This window comes from Hyla sarda, chromosome 1 (genome assembly GCF_029499605.1).
Source record: "Hyla sarda isolate aHylSar1 chromosome 1, aHylSar1.hap1, whole genome shotgun sequence".
Taxonomy (NCBI): Eukaryota; Metazoa; Chordata; class Amphibia; order Anura; family Hylidae; genus Hyla; species Hyla sarda.
The window spans coordinates 601876651-601896279 of NC_079189.1; the positions used below are offsets into that span (position 1 = coordinate 601876651).

The following is a 19629-nucleotide window of genomic DNA, read 5'->3' on the forward strand; positions in this document are numbered from 1 at the left end:
CCAATATCCAACCCCCTCCCTCAGTGTTTTCACAGCCCTCCCAATATCCAATCCTCTCCCCCAGTGTTATCACTGCCCTCCCTATATCCAACCCCCTCCCTCAGTGTTATCACAGCCCTTCCTATATCCAACCCCCTCCCTCAGTGTTATCACAGCCCTCCCTATATCAAACCCCCTCCCTCAGTGTTATCACTGCCCTCCCTATATCCAACCCCCTCCCTCAGTGTTATCACAGCCCTCCCTATATCCAACCCCCTCCCTCAGTGTTATCACAGCCCTCCCTATATCCAACCCCCTCCCTCAGTGTTATCACTGCCCTCCCTATATCCAACCCCCTCCCTCAGTGTTATCACTGACCTCCCTATATCCAACCCCCTCCCTCAGTGTTATCACTGCCCTCCCTATATCCAACCCCCTCCCTCAGTGTTATCACTGCCCTCCCTATAACCAACCCCCTCCCTCAGTGTTATCACTGACCTCCCTATATCCAACCCCCTCCCTCAGTGTTATCACTGCCCTCCCTATATCCAACTCCCTCCCTCAGTGTTATCACTGCCCTCCCTATATCCAACCCCCTCCCTCAGTGTTATCACTGCCCTCCCTATAACCAACCCCCTCCCTCAGTGTTATCACTGCCCTCCCTATATCCAACCCCCTCCCTCAGTGTTATCACTGCCCTCCCTATAACCAACCCCCTCCCTCAGTGTTATCACTGCCCTCCCTATAACCAACCCCCTCCCTCAGTGTTATCACTGCCCTCCCTATATCCAACCCCCACCCTCTGTGTTATTACAGCCCTCCCCATTACCTATCCCCTCCCTCAATATAGTCACATTTTAACAAAATATAGAAATGTACATATACACAATTGTGTACTTATTTGGGTGGTGTAGCACCAGTTGGTAAGCGTTCTTGCAGGTGGTCTTGCATGCAGGCTTGTTAATTGTTCTCTCTAGCAGGCTTGTGGTGGTCTCGCTGGAGATCTTCTCAGTGGTTTTGCCTATGGTAATGTGATTACGTTTGTATTCGCTTGTAAAATCCAAATCTGATTGTTATGGTCTTTAGTCTTTACAGTCTACAAACAAAAAGTAGAGTATATGTTGGGTTTCATATTAAAGGGGTATTCTGGGCAAAAACATTTTATCCCCTATCCAAAGAATAGGGGATAAGATGTCTGATCGCGGGGGGCCCGCTGTTGAGACCCCCCGCGATCACCCTGCAGCACCCGCATTTCCGGGACTGGGAACATGACGTCACGCCACGCCCCCTCCATTCATGCTCCATTGCTCTATCAGTAGTAGGGGTTAATATCACCATTCAGTTTGTAGTTTAAGATTACAGTCATTGTCAGAGTCCGACCGTGGGAACTGCTATTATATTGATTTATTAATGGTGATAGTTAACACATACACTGATTTATATGGTGTTGTTTTATTAATATATATTAAAAGCTAAGTTTTAGGCACCTATCTTCACAATTTAGATAGTTTAGCTGCGATAGGTTTATTATTTTGGTTACGTAGAGCCGATATTCTTTACGTCAATTCTATAACAAGAAAAACGTGAAATAATGGAGCACTCACCCCGGTCTTGTAGTTTCAAAGGATGCGTTTATTCCATACTGGACATCACAAGACAGGATAAGGAGCAAGGTATACAGGTGCGGACATGAGGCAGGGGTAGACAAACAAACGGAGGAGCAAAAATTGTTGCACGCTTGGTTAGCGCTTCATCTGGCTCCAGACACCGGCGCTCAGGGTGTACGGAGCGGGCTCCTGACTCATCCCGCTCCATACTCGGCGGCCCCCGGCTGATTTCAGTAGCCGGGGGCCGCCGCTAATAGCCCGGCATGCGATCGCCGCGGGCGGCTATTAACCCTTTAGATCACCGCTATCAAAGTTGACAGCGGTGTCTAAAGGGATCTTTTAACCATCCCTGGTGGTCTAGTGGGGTGGATCGCTCCCCCCCCCCCCCGCAGTGCGATCTCGGGGGGCGATCCCCTGTGGAGGCAGCTGAGGGCTTATCTCTGCATCCATGGCTGCCCCCATAGATCTGCATTTGATTGAGCCTGCCTTGAGCAGGCTCAACCAAATAAACACAGATCAAATGGAGTTCAATAGAACTGCATTTATCTGTATGAGGAATCTAAATGATTCCTCCTAAAAAAGTGTATAAAAAAAAAGTTTGATAAAAGTTTAAAAACACCCATTAACCCCTTCCATATTAGAGGTACATTCACACGGACGGATTTATTTGCAGGTTTCCCGCTGCATATTTGAAAGGGGGCGGTATCTTCTCTGCTGTCCGCAGAAGATTTTCCGCTGCAGAATTTCCGCTGCGGAAAATTTGCAGCAGACCCTTCTGACTTCAATGGGGCTTGTGGCGGATTTTCCACAGTGTAAATTCTGCCTCGGAAAATCTGCTGCGGACAGCCAAGAAGAGCCCGTCCCCTTTCAAATATGCAGCGGGAAACCCGCAAATAAATCCGCCCGTGTGAACATACCCTAAAAGTTCATATCACCCCCCCCTTTTCCATATAAAAATATGTAAACATAATAAAAATAAACATATTTGGTATTGGCGCGTGCATAATTGACTGAATTATTAAAAAATAACATTTTATATCCTGTACGGTAAATGGCATTAACGTAAAAAAAAACATACCCAATCACAGAATAGCTTTTTTATATGTTTCTAACATCATATCCCAGAAAAAATGAAGTAAAAAAGTGTTCAAAAAGTCTTATCAATGCCAAAATGGTACCGATACAAAAAGCATATTATGGCCCAAAAAATTAGCCCTCATATAGCCCAGTATACGGAAAAATACAAACATTATAGAGGTCAGGGATTTTCTTTTTTAAATTAAAAAAATATTTATTAAAACGTGACGGAAACTAAAATTTGGTATTGGTGCAATCAGGCCGACGTAAAGTATCAAAGTAATATGTAAGTTTGACCACAGGGTGAATGGCGAAAAAAAGAAAACCTCAAAATTAGCATTTTTTTTCAATTTCATCTCACAAATAATTATTTTTTTGTTTCAGATGCCATTACAAAGTATGCTTCATACGGGTCTGTAGATGGAAAAATAAGAGTTATGGCTATTATAGGACGAGGAGGAAAAAAAAAAAGTGTGGAAACTAATAAAGACCCTATTTTCGTACTATTTTGGTTAAAAATATTTTATCTATCGGGACAAGTGGATTTTCTTGAGGGAAGTAGATTGTGTTCCGCTTTAGTCCCTTGGACAAGTAGTTTTTTTTTTTTTTATTTCCACACCCCTGGGTTATAGGAGAAAATGCCCCCCAAAATTTGTAACCCCATCTCTTCTGAGTATTGAAATACCCCATGTGTGGACGTCAAGTGCTCTGCAGGCGCACTACAATGCTCAGAAGAGAAGAAGTCACATTTGGCTTTTGGAAAGCAAATTTGCTGAAATGGTTTTTGGGGGGCATGTCGCATTTAGGAAGCCCTTATGGTGCCAGAACAGCAAAAAAAAAAAAAAACACATGGCATACTATTCTGGAAACTACACCCCTCGAGGAACGTAACAAGGGGTCCAGTGAGCCTTAACACCCCACAGGTGTTTGACAAATTTCCGCTAAAGTTGGACAGGAAAATGAAAATTAGATTTTTTTCACTAAACTGCTGATGTTACCCCAAATTTTCATTTTCACAAGGGGTAATTGGAGAAAAAGCCTCCCAAAATGTGTAACCCCATTTCTTCTGGGTACGGAAATACCCCATGTGTGGATGTAAATTGCTCTTGGGGCGAACTACAATGCTCAGAAGAGAAGGAGCGCCATTGAGCGTTTGATGAGAGAATTTGCTTGGAATTGAAGTCAGGGGCCGTGTGCATTTACAAAGCCCCCTGAGGTGCCAGAACAGTGGACTATGTGGAGGGGCCACATGTGACCCCATTTTGGAAACTACACCCCTCACAGAATTTAATAAGGGGTGCAGTGAACAATTTAAACCCCACTGGCGTTTGACAGATCTTTGGAACAGTGGGCTGTGCAAATGAAAAATAAAATTAAATTAAACTTGTGTACTTCTTAGCAGCGCCAAACATTTATTGCGCATGTCCTTAAGGGGATAAGTGATATTTGATATTCAGGTGATTTTTCTGTTGTTCTATTATTTCTTATGGGCCTGCGGTTTGAATATCCTATTATTCTCCATCTTCCCAGGCTCAGATTTGTATTTGTGTGTATATGGATTTTTTATTATATTTATTAAATATTAGTTACCCCCTCTTTATTCTAAGTAACCTGTAGGTTCAATATGACTTTTTTGTATTTTATGTTATAAATTAAATAAAAATATGATGAAGAAATAATATTCCTACCTTTGCTGTCCATCATAGTGATGTCACTTGGTTCTGGATTCTCCCAGAATACATAAGGCTTCTGAGGCCATTCTTCCTCCTCTCCATCATTCTTTAGGCTTTTCTTCTAAGATGTATCAGCCTCTCTGTCCTTCTCTTTAGACGCCATGTTATCTGTTACAGGGGAAACCAGGAGATTCAGAAATCACATGAGGATTGTGGAAATCTAAAGGAGGGGTCTGTCTATATACTTAATAGAGAGGAGGGGGTCTGTCTTTATACTTAATAGAGAGGAGGGGTCTGTATATATACATAATAGAGAGGAGGGGTCTGTATATATACTTAATAGAAAGGAGGGGTCTGTACATATACTTAATAGAGAGGAGGGGGTCTGTCTATATACTTAATAGAGAGGAGGGGTCTGTCTATATACTTAATAGAGAGGAGGGGGTCTGTATATATACTTAATAGAAAGGAGGGGGTTTGTCTATATACTTAATAGAGAGGAGGGGTCTGTCTATATACTTAATAGAAAGAAGGGGGTCTGTCTATATACTTAATAGAGAGGAGGGGGTCTGTACATATACTTAATAGAGAGGAGGGGGTCTGTTTATATACTTAATAGAGAGGAGGGGGTCTGTATATATACTTAATAGAGAGGAGGGGGTCTGTTTATATACTGAATAGAGAGGAGGGGGTCTGTCTATATACTTAATAGAGAGGAGGGGGTCTGTATATATACTTAATAGAGAGGAGGGGATCTGTACATATACTTAATAGAGAGGAGGGGTCTGTACATATACTTAATAGAGAAGAGGGGGTCTGTATATATACTTAATAGAGAGGAGGGGTCTGTACATATACTTAATAGAGAGGAGGGGGTATGTATATATACTTAATAGAGAGGAGGGGGTCTGTACATATACTTAATGGAAAGGAGGGGTCTGTCTATATACTTAATAGAGAGGAGGGGGTCTGTCTATATACTTAATAGAGAGGAGGGGGTCAGTATATATACTTAATAGAGAGGAGGAGGTCTGTATATATATACTTAATAGAGAGGAGGGGGTCTGTATATATACTTAATAGAAAGGAGGGGGTCTGTATATATACTTAATAGAGAGGAGGGGGTCTGTGTATATATACTTAATAGAGAGGAGGGGGTCTGTATATATACTTAATAGAAAGGAGGGGGTATGCCTATATACTTAATAGAGAGGAGGGGGTCTGTATATATACTTAATAGAAAGGAGGGGGTCTGTATATATACTTAATAGAAAGGAGAAGGTCTGTATATATACTTAATAGAGAGGAGGGGGTCTGTCTATATACTTAATAGAGAGGAGGGGTCTGTCTATATACTTAATAGAGAGGAGGGGGTCTGTATATATACTTAATAGAAAGGAGGGGGTCTGTATATATACTTAATAGAAAGGAGGGGGTCTGTACATATACTTAATAGAGAGGAGGGGTTCTGTATATATACTTAATAGAAAGGAGGGGTCTGTATATATACTTAATAGAAAGGAGGGGGTCTGTCTATATACTTAATAGAGAGGAGGGGGTCAGTATATATACTTAATAGAGAGGAGGGGGTCTGTCTATATACTTAATAGAGAGGAGGGGTCTGTACATATACTTAATAGAGAGGAGGGGGTCTGTCTATATACTTAATAGAGAGGAGGGGGTCTGTATATATACTTAATAGAAAGGAGGGGGTCTGTCTATATACTTAATAGAGAGGAGGGGGTCAGTATATATACTTAATAGAGAGGAGGGGGTCTGTCTATATACTTAATAGAGAGGAGGGGGTCTGTACATATACTTAATAGAGAGGAGGGGGTCTGTCTATATACTTAATAGAGAGGAGGGGGTCTGTATATATACTTAATAGAGAGGAGGGGGTCTGTATATATACTTAATATAGAGGAGGGGTCTGTACATATACTTAATAGAGAGAAGGGGGTCTGTATATATACTTAATAGAAAGGAGGGTTCTGTATATATACTTAATAGAAAGGAGGGGGTCTGTCTATATACTTAATAGAGAAGAGGGGTCTGTCTATATACTTAATAGAGAGGATGGGGTCTGTCTATATACTTAATAGAGAGGATGGGGTCTGTCTATATACTTAATAGAGAGGAGGGGGTCTGTCTATATACTTAATAGAGAGGAGGGGACTGTATATATACTTAACAGACAGGAGGGGGTCTGTATATATATTTAATAGAGAGGAGGGTGTCTGTTTATATACTTAATAGAGAGGAGGGGGTCTGTATATATACTTAATAGAGAGGAGGGGGTCTGTTTATATACTTAATAGAGAGGAGGGGGTCTGTATATATACTTAATAGAGAGGAGGGGGTCTGTCTATATACTTAATAGAGAGGAGGGGTCTGTACATATACTTAATGGAAAGGAGGGGTCTGTCTATATACTTAATAGAGAGGAGGGGGTCTGTCTATATACTTAATAGAGAGGAGGGGGTCTGTACATATACTTAATAGAGAGGAGGGGGTCTGTCTATATACTTAATAGAGAGGAGGGGGTCTGTCTATATACTTAATAGAGAGGAGGGGGTCTGTACATATACTTAATAGAGAGGAGGGGGTCTGTCTATATACTTAATAGAGAGGAGGGGGTCTGTATATATACTTAATAGAAAGGAGGGGGTTTGTCTATATACTTAATAGAAAGGAGGGGGTCTGTATATATACTTAATATAGAGGAGGGGGTCTGTTTATATACTTAATAGAGAGGAGGGGATCTGTACATATACTTAATAGAGAGAAGGGGGTCTGTATATATACTTAATAGAAAGGAGGGTTCTGTATATATACTTAATAGAAAGGAGGGGGTCTGTCTATATACTTAATAGAAAGGAGGGGTCTGTATATATACTTAATAGAGAGGAGGGGGTCTGTATATATACTTAATATAGAGGAGGGGGTCTGTTTATATACTTAATAGAGAGGAGGGGATCTGTACATATACTTAATAGAGAAGAGGGGGTCTGTATATATACTTAATAGAAAGGAGGGTTCTGTATATATACTTAATAGAAAGGAGGGGGTCTGTCTATATACTTAATAGAGAAGAGGGGGTCTGTCTATATACTTAATAGAGAAGAGGGGGTCTGTCTATATACTAAATAGAGAGGAGGGGTCTGTATATATACTTAATAGAGAGGAGGAGGTCTGTATATATATACTTAATAGAGAGAAGGGTTCTGTATATATACTTAATAGAAAGGTGGGGGTCTGTATATATACTTAATAGAGAGGAGGGGGTCTGTATATATATATATATATATACTTAATAGAGAGGAGGGGGTCTGTATATATACTTAATAGAAAGGAGGGTTCTGTATATATACTTAATAGAAAGGTGGGGGTCTGTATATATACTTAATAGAGAGGAGGGGGCCTGTATATATACTTAATAGAGAGGAGGGGGCCTGTATATATACTTAATAGAGAGGAGGGGGTCTGTATATATACTTAATAGAAAGGAGGGTTCTGTATATATACTTAATAGAAAGGAGGGGGTCTGTCTTTATACTTAATAGAGAGGAGGGGGTCTGTCTATATACTTAATAGAAAGGAGGGGGTCTGTCTATATACTTAATAGAGAGGAGGGGGTCTGTACATATACTTAATAGAGAGGAGGGGTCTGTCTATATACTTAATAGAGAGGAGGGGGTCTGTCTATATACTTAATAGAGAGGAGGGGTCTGTCTATATACTTAATAGAGAGGAGGGGTCTGTCTATATACTTAATAGAGAGGAGGGGGTCTGTCTATATACTTAATAGAGAGGAGGGGGTCTGTATATATACTTAATGGAAAGGAGGGGGTCTGTATATATACTTAATAGAAAGGAGGGGGTCTGTATATATACTTAATAGAGAGGAGGGGATCTGTACATATACTTAATAGAGAGGAGGGGGTCTGTCTATATACTTAACAGACAGAAGGGGGTCTGTACATATACTTAATAGAGAGGAGGGTGTCTGTTTATATACTTAATAGAGAGGAGGGGGTCTGTTTATATACTTAATAGAGAGGAGGGGGTCTGTCTATATACTTAATAGAGAGGAGGGGGTCTGTCTATATACTTAATAGAGAGGAGGGTGTCTGTCTATATACTTAATAGAGAGGAGGGGGTCTGTCTATATACTTAATAGAGAGGGGGGGATCTGTACATATACTTAATAGAGAGGAGGGGTCTGTACATATACTTAATGGAAAGGAGGGGGTCTGTCTATATACTTAATAGAGAGGAGGGGTCTGTACATATACTTAATAGAGAGGAGGGGTCTGTACATATACTTAATAGAGAGGAGGGGGTCTGTATATATACTTAATAGAGAGGAGGGGGTCTGTACATATACTTAATAGAGAGGAGGGGTCTGTACATATACTTAATGGAAAGGAGGGGGTCTGTCTATATACTTAATAGAGAGGAGGGGGTCTGTCTATATACTTAATAGAGAGGAGGGGGTCTGTTTATATACTTAACCCCTTAAGGACCGGAGGTTTTTCCGTTTTTGCATTTTCGTTTTTTGCTCCTTGCCTTTAAAAAATCATAACTCTTTCAAATTTACACCTAAAAATCCATATGATGGCTTATTTTTTGCGCCACCAATTCTACTTTGTAATGACGTCAGTCATTTTGCCCAAAAATCTATGGTGAAGCGGGAAAAAAAATCATTGTGCGACAAAATTGAAAAAAAAACGCTGTTTTGTAACTTTTGGGGGCTTCCGTTTCTACGTAGTAAATTTTTCGGTAAAAATGACACCTTATCTTTATTCTCTAGGTTCATACGATTAAAATGATCCCCTACTTATATAGGTTTGATTTTGTCGGACTTTTGGAAAAAATCATAACTACATGCAGGAAAATTAATACGTTTAAAATTGTCATCTTCTGACCCCTATAACTTTTTTATTTTTCCGTGTATGGGGCGGAATGAGGGCTCATTTTTTGCGCCGTGATCTGAAGTTTTTAACGGTACCATTTTTGCATTGATAGGACTTATTGATCACTTTTTATTCATTTTTAAATGATATAAAAAGTGACCAAAAATGCACTATTTTGGACTTTGGAATTTTTTTGCGCGCACGCCATTGACCGAGCGGTTTAATTAATGATATATTTTTATAATTCGGACATTTCCGCACGCGGTGATACCACATATGTTTATTTTTATTTTTATTTACACTGTGTTTTTTTTTTTATTGGAAAAGGGGGGTGATTCAAACTTTTAATAGGGGAGGAGTTAAATGATCTTTATTCACTTTTTTTTTTCACTTTTTTTTTGCAGTGTTATAGCTCCCATAGGGACCTATAACACTGCACACACTGATCATTATTATTCCATAGGGACCTATAACACTGCACACACTGATCATTGTTATCCCATAGGGACCTATAACACTGCACACACTGATCTTCTATGTTGATCACTGGTTTCTCATAAGAAACCAGTGATCAACGATTCTGCCGCATGACTGCTCATGCCTGGATCTCAGGCACTGAGCAGTCATTCGGCGATCGGACAGCGAGGAGGCAGGAAGGGGCCCTCCCGCTGTCCTGTCAGCTGTTCGGGATGCCGCGATTAGCCGCGGCTATCCCGAACAGCTCGACTGAGCTAGCCGGGAACTTTCACCTTCACTTTTAGCCGCGCGGCTCAGCTTTGAGCGCGCGGCTAAAGGGTTAATAGCGCGCGGCGCCGCGATCGGCGCTGCGCGCTATTAGAGGCGGGTCCCGGCTTCACTATGACGCCGGGCCCGCCATGATATGACGCGGGGTTACTGTGTAACCCCGCGTTATATCAGAAGAGCAGGACCAATGACGTACCGGTACGTCATTGGTCCTTAAGGGGTTAATAGAGAGGAGGGGTTCTGTATATATACTTAATAGAGAGGAGGGGTCTGTACATATACTTAATGGAAAGGAGGGGGTCTGTCTATATACTTAATAGAGAGGAGGGGGTCTGTCTATATACTTAATAGAGAGGAGGGGGTCTGTACATATACTTAATAGAAAGGAGGGGGTCTGTCTATATACTTAATAGAGAGGAGGGGGTCTGTACATATACTTAATAGAGAGGAGGGGGGTCAGTATATATACTTAATAGAGAGGAGGGGGTCTGTCTATATACTTAATAGAGAGGAGGGGGTCTGTCTATATACTTAATAGAGAGGAGGGGGTCTGTATATATACTTAATAGAGAGGAGGGGGTCTGTCTATATACTTAATAGAGAGGAGGGGGTCTGTACATATACTTAATAGAGAGGAGGGGGTCTGTCTATATACTTAATAGAGAGGAGGAGGTCTGTACATATACTTAATAGAGAGGAGGGGGTCTGTCTATATCCTTAATAGAAAGAAGGGGGGTCTCTCAATATACTTAATAGAAAGGAGGGGGTCTGTACATATATACTTAATAGAGAGGAGGGGATCTGTATATATATACTTAATAGAGAGGAGGGGATCTGTATATATACTTAATAGAGAGGAGGGGGTCTGTATATATATACATACAATGTATCTCCCACACTTATCTCCTGAAATACTCTGTGCTGCTGTGTACTCTGCTCCTTCTACAATGTATCTCCTACACTCCTCTCCTGAAATACTCTGTGCTGCTGTGTACCCTGCTCCTTCTACAATGTATCTCCCACACTGATCTCCTGAAATACTCTGTGCTGCTGTGTACCCTGCTCCTTCTACAATGTATCTCCCACACTCCTCTCCTGAAATACTCTGTGCTGCTGTGTACTCTGCCCCTTCTACAATGCGTCTCCCACACTGATCTCCTGAAATACTTTGTACTGCTGTGTACTCTGCTCCTTCTACAATGTATCTCCCACACTCCTCTCCTGAAATACTCTGTGCTGCTGTGTACTCTGCTCCTTCTACAATGCGTCTCCCACACTGGTCTCCTGAAATACTCTGTACTGCTGTGTACTCTGCTCCTTCTACAATGCGTCTCCCACACTGGTCTCCTGAAATACTCTGTACTGCTGTGTACTCTGCTCCTTCTACAATGTATCTCCCACACTACTCTCCTGAAATACTCTGTGCTGCTGTGTACTCTCCTCCTTCTACAATGTATCTCTCAGACTCCACTCCTGAAATACTCTGTGCTGCTGTGTACTCTGCTCCTTCTACAATGTATCTCCCACACTCCTCTCCTGAAATACTCTGTGCTGCTGTGTACTCTGCTCCTTCTACAATGTATCTCCTACACTTCTCTCCTGAAATACTCTGTGCTGCTGTGTACTCTGCTCCTTCTACAATGTATCTCCCACACTGATCTCCTGAAATACTCTGTGCTGCTGTGTACTCTGCTCCTTCTACAATGTATCTCCCACACTCCTCTCCTGAAATACTCTGTGCTGCTGTGTACTCTGCTCCTTCTACAATGTATCTCCTACACTCCTCTCCTGAAATACTCTGTGCTGCTGTGTACTCTGCTCCTTCTACAATGTATCTCCCACACTGATCTCCTGAAATACTCTGTGCTGCTGTGTACTCTGCTCCTTCTACAATGTATCTCCCACACTGTTCTCCTGAAATACTCTGTGCTGCTGTGTACCCTGCTCCTTCTACAATGTATCTCCCACACTGTTCTCCTGAAATGCTCTGTGCTGCTGTGTACTCTGCTCCTTCTACAATGTATCTCTCAGACTCCACTCCTGAAATACTCTGTACTGCTGTGTACTCTGCTCCTTCTACAATGTATCTCCCACACTGTTCTCCTGAAATACTCTGTGCTGCTGTGTACCCTGCTCCTTCTACAATGTATCACCCACACTGTTCTCCTGAAATGCTCTGTACTGCTGTGTACTCTGCTCCTTCTACAATGTATCTCCCACACTCCTCTCCTGAAATACTCTGTGCTGCTGTGTACTCTGCCCCTTCTACAATGTATCTCCCACACTCCTCTCCTGAAATACTCTGTGCTGCTGTGTACCCTGCTCCTTCTACAATGTATCTCCCACACTGATCTCCTGAAATACTCTGTACTGCTGTGTACTCTGCTCCTTCTACAATGTATCTCCCACACTACTCTCCTGAAATACTCTGTGCTGCTGTGTACCCTGCTCCTTCTACAATGTATCTCCCACACTGATCTCCTGAAATACTCTGTGCTGCTGTGTACTCTGCTCCTTCTACAATGCGTCTCCCACACTGGTCTCCTTAAATGCTCTGTACTGCTGTGTACTCTGCTCCTTCTACAATGTATCTCCCACACTTCTCTCCTGAAATACTCTGTGCTGCTGTGTACTCTGCTCCTTCTACAATGTATCTCCCACACTGGTCTCCTGAAATACTCTGTGCTGCTGTGTATTCTGCTCCCTCTACAATGTATCTCCCTCACTCCTCTCTTGAAATACTCTGTGCTGCTGTGTACTCTGCTCCTTCTAAAATGTATCTCCCACACTGATCTCCTGAAATACTCTGTACTGCTGTGTACTCTGCTCCTTCTACAATGTATCTCCCACACTGATCTCCTGAAATACTCTGTACTGCTGTGTACTCTGCTCCTTCTACAATGTATCTCCCACACTCCTCTCCTGAAATACTCTGTGCTGCTGTGTACCCTGCTCCTTCTACAATGTATCTCCCACACTCCTCTCCTGAAATACTCTGTGCTGCTGTGTACTCTCCTCCTTCTACAATGCCTCATCCACACTCCACTCCTGAAATACTCTGTGCTGCTGTGTACTCTGCTCCTTCTACAATGTATCTCCCACACTCCTCTCCTGAAATACTCTGTACTGCTGTGTACTCTGCTCCTTCTACAATGTATCTCCCACACTCCTCTCCTGAAATACTCTGTGCTGCTGTGTACTCTGCTCCTTCTACAATGTATCTCCCACACTTATCTCCTGAAATACTTTGTACTGCTGTGTACTCTGCTCCTTCTACAATGTATCTCCCACACTCCTCTCCTGAAATACTCTGTGCTGCTGTGTACCCTGCTCCTTCTACAATGTATCTCCTACACTCCTCTCCTGAAATACTCTGTGCTGCTGTGTACTCTGCTCCTTCTACAATGTATCTCCCAAACTCCTCTCCTGAAATACTCTGTGCTGCTGTGTACTCTGCTCCTTCTACAATGTATCTCCCAAACTCCTCTCCTGAAATACTCTGTGCTGCTGTTTACCCTGCTCCTACTACAATGTATCTCCCACACTGATCTCCTGAAATACTCTGTACTGCTGTGTACTCTTCTCCTTCTACAATGTATCTCCCACACTGATCTCCTGAAATCCTCTGTACTGCTGTGTACCCTGCTCCTTCTACAATGTAACCCCCACACTGTTCTCCTGAAATCCTCTGTGCTGCTGGCATCCCTGTTGTGGCTTCTAACTTGTTTCCATTCCCACCATTGTCCCATCAGTCTCTTTCCTCTTCACTTAAACACTCTGTGCTTCTGGGACTCCCTAGTAGGTTTCCTCCCTGACCTTGGCTACAGGTGCAGACAGAGCACTTACCTGTAGTTTGGAATGGCGGTACATCCAAAGGAGAGCAGCGGCCGTCAGGTGGGTCTGTCCTCGCCGGACGCCCTGATCTTTCTTGGCCGTCATCTCCCCCGATCTCGTCTCTGTTCCTCTCTTCCATTTTTTCCTTCTTTTTGCCTTCATTTTATAAGAAAGATGATAAAGTCTACAGAAAACGGCAGCCATGGGCGGTGAGGAGTCATGTGACTGTCCTGAGCGCTACAGAGCCAATGAGAGATTTGAGGCGGAGTCACCTGTGGTCTGTGGTGATGTCACAATGCTCCAGTGTTCTACATACAAGAGGGGAGAAGTATATGGACATATAGTTAATATACAGTATATATATATACCTCGATGTCTACCATATATCCCATTACATCACAAAAAGATTTTCCTATTTTCTTCCATATAAAACATTAAAAAGAAATGTATAAATTATGGGAGGGGTCTGCCTAAATATCATGGTGGGGGTGGGGGGTGGGGCTATATACATTATGAGGACAGGCCTGCCTATATACATTATGGGGAGGGGGGTCTGCATATATATCCTATGGGGAGGGGGGTCTATATACATTATGGGGACAGGTCTGCCTATATACATTATGGGGAGGGGGGTCTGCATATATATATATATATATATATATATATATCCTATGGGGAGGGGGGTCTATATACATTATGGGGACAGGTCTGCCTATATACATTATGGGGAGGGGGGTCTGTATATATATCCTATGGGGAGGGGGGTCTATATACATTATGGGGACAGGTCTGCCTATATACATTATGGGGAGGGGGGTCTGCATATATATCCTATGGGGAGGGGGGGTCTATATACATTATGGGGACAGGTCTGCCTATATACATTATGGGGAGGGGGGTCTGTATATATATCCTATGGGGAGGGGGTCTATATACATTATGGGGACAGGTCTGCCTATATACATTATGGGGAGGGGGGTCTGCATATATATCCTATGGGGAGAGGGGTCTATATACATTATGGGGACAGGTCTGCCTATATACATTATGGGGAGGGGGGTCTGCATATATATCATATGGGGAGGGGGGTCTATATACATTATGGGGACAGGTCTGCCTATATACATTATGGGGAGGGGGGTCTGCATATATATCATATGGGGAGAGGGGTCTATATACATTATGGGGACAGGTCTGCCTATATACATTATGGGGAGGGGGGTCTGCATATATATCATATGGGGAGGGGGGTCTATATACATTATGGGGACAGGTCTGCCTATATACATTATGGGGAGGGGGTCTGCATATATATCCTATGGGGAGGGGGTCTATATACATTATGGGGACAGGTCTGCCTATATACATTATGGGGAGGGGGGTCTGCATATAGATCCTATGGGGAGGGAGGGTCTATATACATTATGGGGACAGGCCTGCCTATATACATTATGGGGAGGGGGTCTATATACATTATGGGGAGGGGGGTCTATATACATTATGGGGACAGGACTGCCTATATACATTATGGGGAGGGGGGTCTATATACATTATGGGGACAGGTCTGCCTATATACATTATGGGGAGGGGGGAGTCTGCATATATATATCTATATATCCTATGGGGGGGTGTCTGTCTTTATATATTATGGGTAGGGGGGTCTGACTATTTACATTATGGGGAGGGGTTTGGCTACTAAATTACGGCTTCTAGCATAGATATTACTGCTACTACTGAAGAACTACTGCTCCCAGCATAGATATTACTGCTACTACTGAAGAACTACTGCTCCCAGTATAGATATTACTACTACTACTGAAGAACTACTGCTCCCAGCATAGATATTACTACTACTACTGAAGAACTACTGCTCCCAGCATAGATATTACTACTACTACTGAAGAATTACTGCTCCCAGCATAGATATTACTACTACTACTGAAGAACTACTGCTCCCAGCATAGATATTACTACTACTACTACTGAAGAACTACTGCTCCCAGCATAGATATTACTACTACTACTACTGAAGAACTACTGCTCCCAGCATAGATATTACTACTACTACTGAAGAACTACTGCTCCCAGCATAGATATTACTACTACTACTGAAGAACTACTGCTCCCAGCATAGATATTACTACTACTACTGAAGAACTACTGCTCCCAGCATAGATATTACTACTACTACTACTGAAGAACTACTGCTCCCAGCATAGATATTACTACTACTACTGAAGAACTACTGCTCCCAGCATAGATATTACTACTACTACTGAAGAACTACTGCTCCCAGCATAGATATTACTACTACTACTACTGAAGAACTACTGCTCCCAGCATAGATATTACTACTACTACTGAAGAACTACTGCTCCCAGCATAGCTGCATGAAACGGCCTAAAATACATCCCAACTAACTACTGTGTAGGGGCAATACTGGGGTGGGGGTAAATACTGTCCAGGGGCAATACTGGGGGTGAATACTGTAGAGGCCGCTAATGGGAATAACTATTGTCCAGGGGCACTGATGGGGTTAATGACTGTGTGGGGCACCACTGGGGGTAACTAGTGTGCGGGTATTACACTTTTCATACCCCCCTCCCAGAATGTAGATGTTCTGCTCTGATACCAGTGAGATTATCGGCCTCATTTATCACAACCGTCTCCTTGTTGCCCCTAGCAACCAATCACAGCTCAGCTTTCATTTCTTAACCTCCTCTGGTAAAATGAAAGCTGTGCTGTGATTGGTTGCTATGGGCAACACAGATCCTTTTCCTATTAAACAGTTTCCATATATCTGCCCCATAGTGTGTTACCTGGAGTCCTGTGGTAACAATGAGAACCTTCTAGAAGAAGATGATGGAGGTTGTAGTTCCTCCATGGCGTCCATCAGATGGCGGTCGCTCGGTGCAGGGAGGTCCATCAGATGGCGGTCGCTCGGTGCAGGGAGGTCACTTACACTTCTCCTCTTACAGGTCATCCAGGCCCAAAATATAGGTGAGAAAGTCTATAGAAAACGGCAGCCATGGGCGGTGAGGAGTCATGTGCCTGTCCTGAGCGCTAGAGAGCCAATGAGAGATTGGAGGCCGAGTCACCTGTAGTGATGATGTCATCAGCTGTCACATGATGTCACAATGCTCCAGTGTTTTACAGGAGAGAGGGGAGAAATGTATGGACACATAGTAAATATACAGAAAATTATAAAAAATAATAATAAAATATATATATTTACAGTGCTATATACCACTCTGCCATAAACTAAATAATCAATAAATATGTTTAAAAATATGAAAAAAATGACCCCTATTATCCCCCATAACTCCCCTCATTCCCCCATAACCCCACATAATAGCCCCTAAAATCCCTCCCATAATCCCCATAGCCCCCCTAAAGCCGCATGTGAGCGCTGTCAATTTTAGAAAAATACCAAATGCCAAAACACATCACATCACATGTCACAAGAAAATGGAACAAAAGGGGATTGAAAAGTCAGATCAATGCCAAAATGGCACCAATAAAAACTACAGATTATGGCGCAAAACATAAGCCTCCTCCCCCATACAGCTTCATAGACAGAAAAATAAAAATGGAATAGGGGTAAGAAAATAGAAATGTATTATTTATTTATTTAATTTCTAAAAGTAGCAAAACATGACAAAAATTTCACAAATTTGGTGTCATTGTAATGGAACCGATCTGAGGAATACAGATAACATGGACATTTTACCGCACATAGAACCGTGTAAAACGGAAACCCCCCCCCCCCCAATCAGCAAAAAATGAATTTTTTTTGTTTTCATTTTACCTCACAAATAATTTTTGTTTCTGTTTCTCCAAATATTTGATGATTAAATGAATGTAATCATAAAATATTAGTAATCATAAAAAGTAGAATGAGTCCCTCATACGGGTCTGCGATGGGAAAGGGACAGATTTGGGGTCGCAGGTCACATGTGCCGTATTTTGCTGTGTGTTGATTTCAATAGGTAGGAAAATCCGCAGCAGTAAATACGCTGCAAAATACGGCACGTGTCACCCGACCCGAATGGGGAGGAGAAAATAAAAAAAAGCAAAAATTTAAAGTTTGCTGCTTCATTAACCCCTTGATTAATAACTTTTATTATTTCCCCCACAGACCCATAAGAGGCTTCTTGTTTATTGCGCAACCAATTGTACTTTGTAATGACACCTTTCATTTTACCATATAATTTTTGGTGCACTCAAAACTTTATTATTTGTGTGTGTGTGTGTGGGGGGGGGGGGGGGGGGGGAGGGGATTGAAAAGAGAACTGCAACCTTGCAGCTTTTTTGTGTGTGTGTGTGTGTGGGGGGGGGGGGGGGAGTGGGGTTAAGTTTTTACGAACTTTATGGTAAAACTGACCTGTTCTCTATATTCTCGGGGTCACTATGATTAATATGATCCCCAATGGTTACAGCTTCTCTATTATTCTAATACTTTTAAAGGGGTTATCTAGGAAAAAAACTTTTATTTATATATCAACTGGCTCCAGAAAGTTAAACAGATTTGTAAATTACTTCTATTAAAAAAAATCTTAATCCTTTCAGTACTTATAAGCTGCTGAAGTTAAGTTGTTCTTTTCTAAGTGCTCTCTGATGACACCTGTCTCGGGAACTGTCGAGAGTAGAAGCAAATCTCCATAGCAAAGCAGAGCACTGTTGTCAGACAGAAAAGAACAACTCAACTTCAGCAGCTGATAATTATTGGAAGTATTAAGATTTTTTAATAGAAGTAATTTACAAATCTGTTTATCTTTCTGGAGCCAGTTGATACATACATATATATATAAAGTTTTTTTTCCTGGAATACCCCTTTAATAGAAATCAAACTTTTTTCACAAAATCATTCTGTTTATTGTTGCCCTCTTCTGACCCCTATAACTTTCTTATTTTCCCGTATACGCGTCTGTATAAGGATCTTTTTTGTGTTCTGATCTTCACTTTTCTTTTTTTGTAAACATGTTTTTATTAGCATTTTTCAATATTACAATAACATAGACAGGAGTTCACACTCCTGAAGAGCAACAAAAACCCAATAACATTAGTAAAAACATTCCAAAAGGGAACATAGTAAGGTGGGTACCTGTCATAAGAAAAGACATTAGCCACAATCACTTTTCATTAAACCCTCTTACCCCTTTAACCCCCCCCCCCCCACCACCACCATCCTTGGTTCTTCAATGCAGCACAAGAGCAAATCATCCAACAGGTATGTATAATGGCCAGACAAAGTAGGTCAGTAGGTCACCTCACAGAATCAGAAACAGGGTCTCAACATTGAAGTCTGGGAACATTCAGTCTTCCCAAAGTGCCAGCTATGGACTTGCGTAAGTACCACTCAGGGGTTACCACTTGGGCAATTTCCTCATCAGATAAGAATACCACTATAAATGTCTTCCATTTTTTGAAGAAAGCTCTAGCTGTTTTATTAGCCACCCGACCACATTCTAGTTTGTCCATAGTAAGGTTACGTTTCATACGATGCATTACATCCGCTATCGAAAGCATATCTGCCATAAACCAGCATGCCACGAGACATCTCTCTCCAACCAGGAGAAAAATATGGACCAACAGAGTCAACCTCAGACCTTCTCTAGGGACATGTAGCAAGATCAACCACGGATCTACAGGAATACGGATCCCCAGTTTATCCACCAGATAACAAAGTAGTCAAAAAAATCCTAGACCTAGGAGATGTAACCAGACCATGGAGAAGATTCGACCACTGCAGTCCACAATTCGGGCATGCTTCAATTTGATCAGGCTTCTCCACCATCT

The 19629-nt window shown here is 42.1% G+C and overlaps 1 long non-coding RNA gene across 2 annotated transcripts in view; it reads right to left on the reverse strand.

The window, feature by feature from the left end:
• LOC130297370 (uncharacterized) overlaps positions 1-16786 on the reverse strand; it is a 59123-nt gene extending 42337 nt beyond the window's left edge. Inside the window, exons 1-4 of one of the 2 annotated variants that reach the window (XR_008849497.1) lie at positions 16650-16786; positions 13843-14138; positions 4352-4504; positions 835-1075 (exon numbers count right to left, since the gene is read on the reverse strand). This is a non-coding gene — a long non-coding RNA (uncharacterized LOC130297370). Of the gene's footprint in view, positions 1-834; positions 1076-4351; positions 4505-13842; positions 14139-16649 lie in introns of those variants that run through there. The other variant, XR_008849498.1, reaches the window with a different exon arrangement.
• Between the last annotated feature and the right edge of the window lie 2843 nt (positions 16787-19629).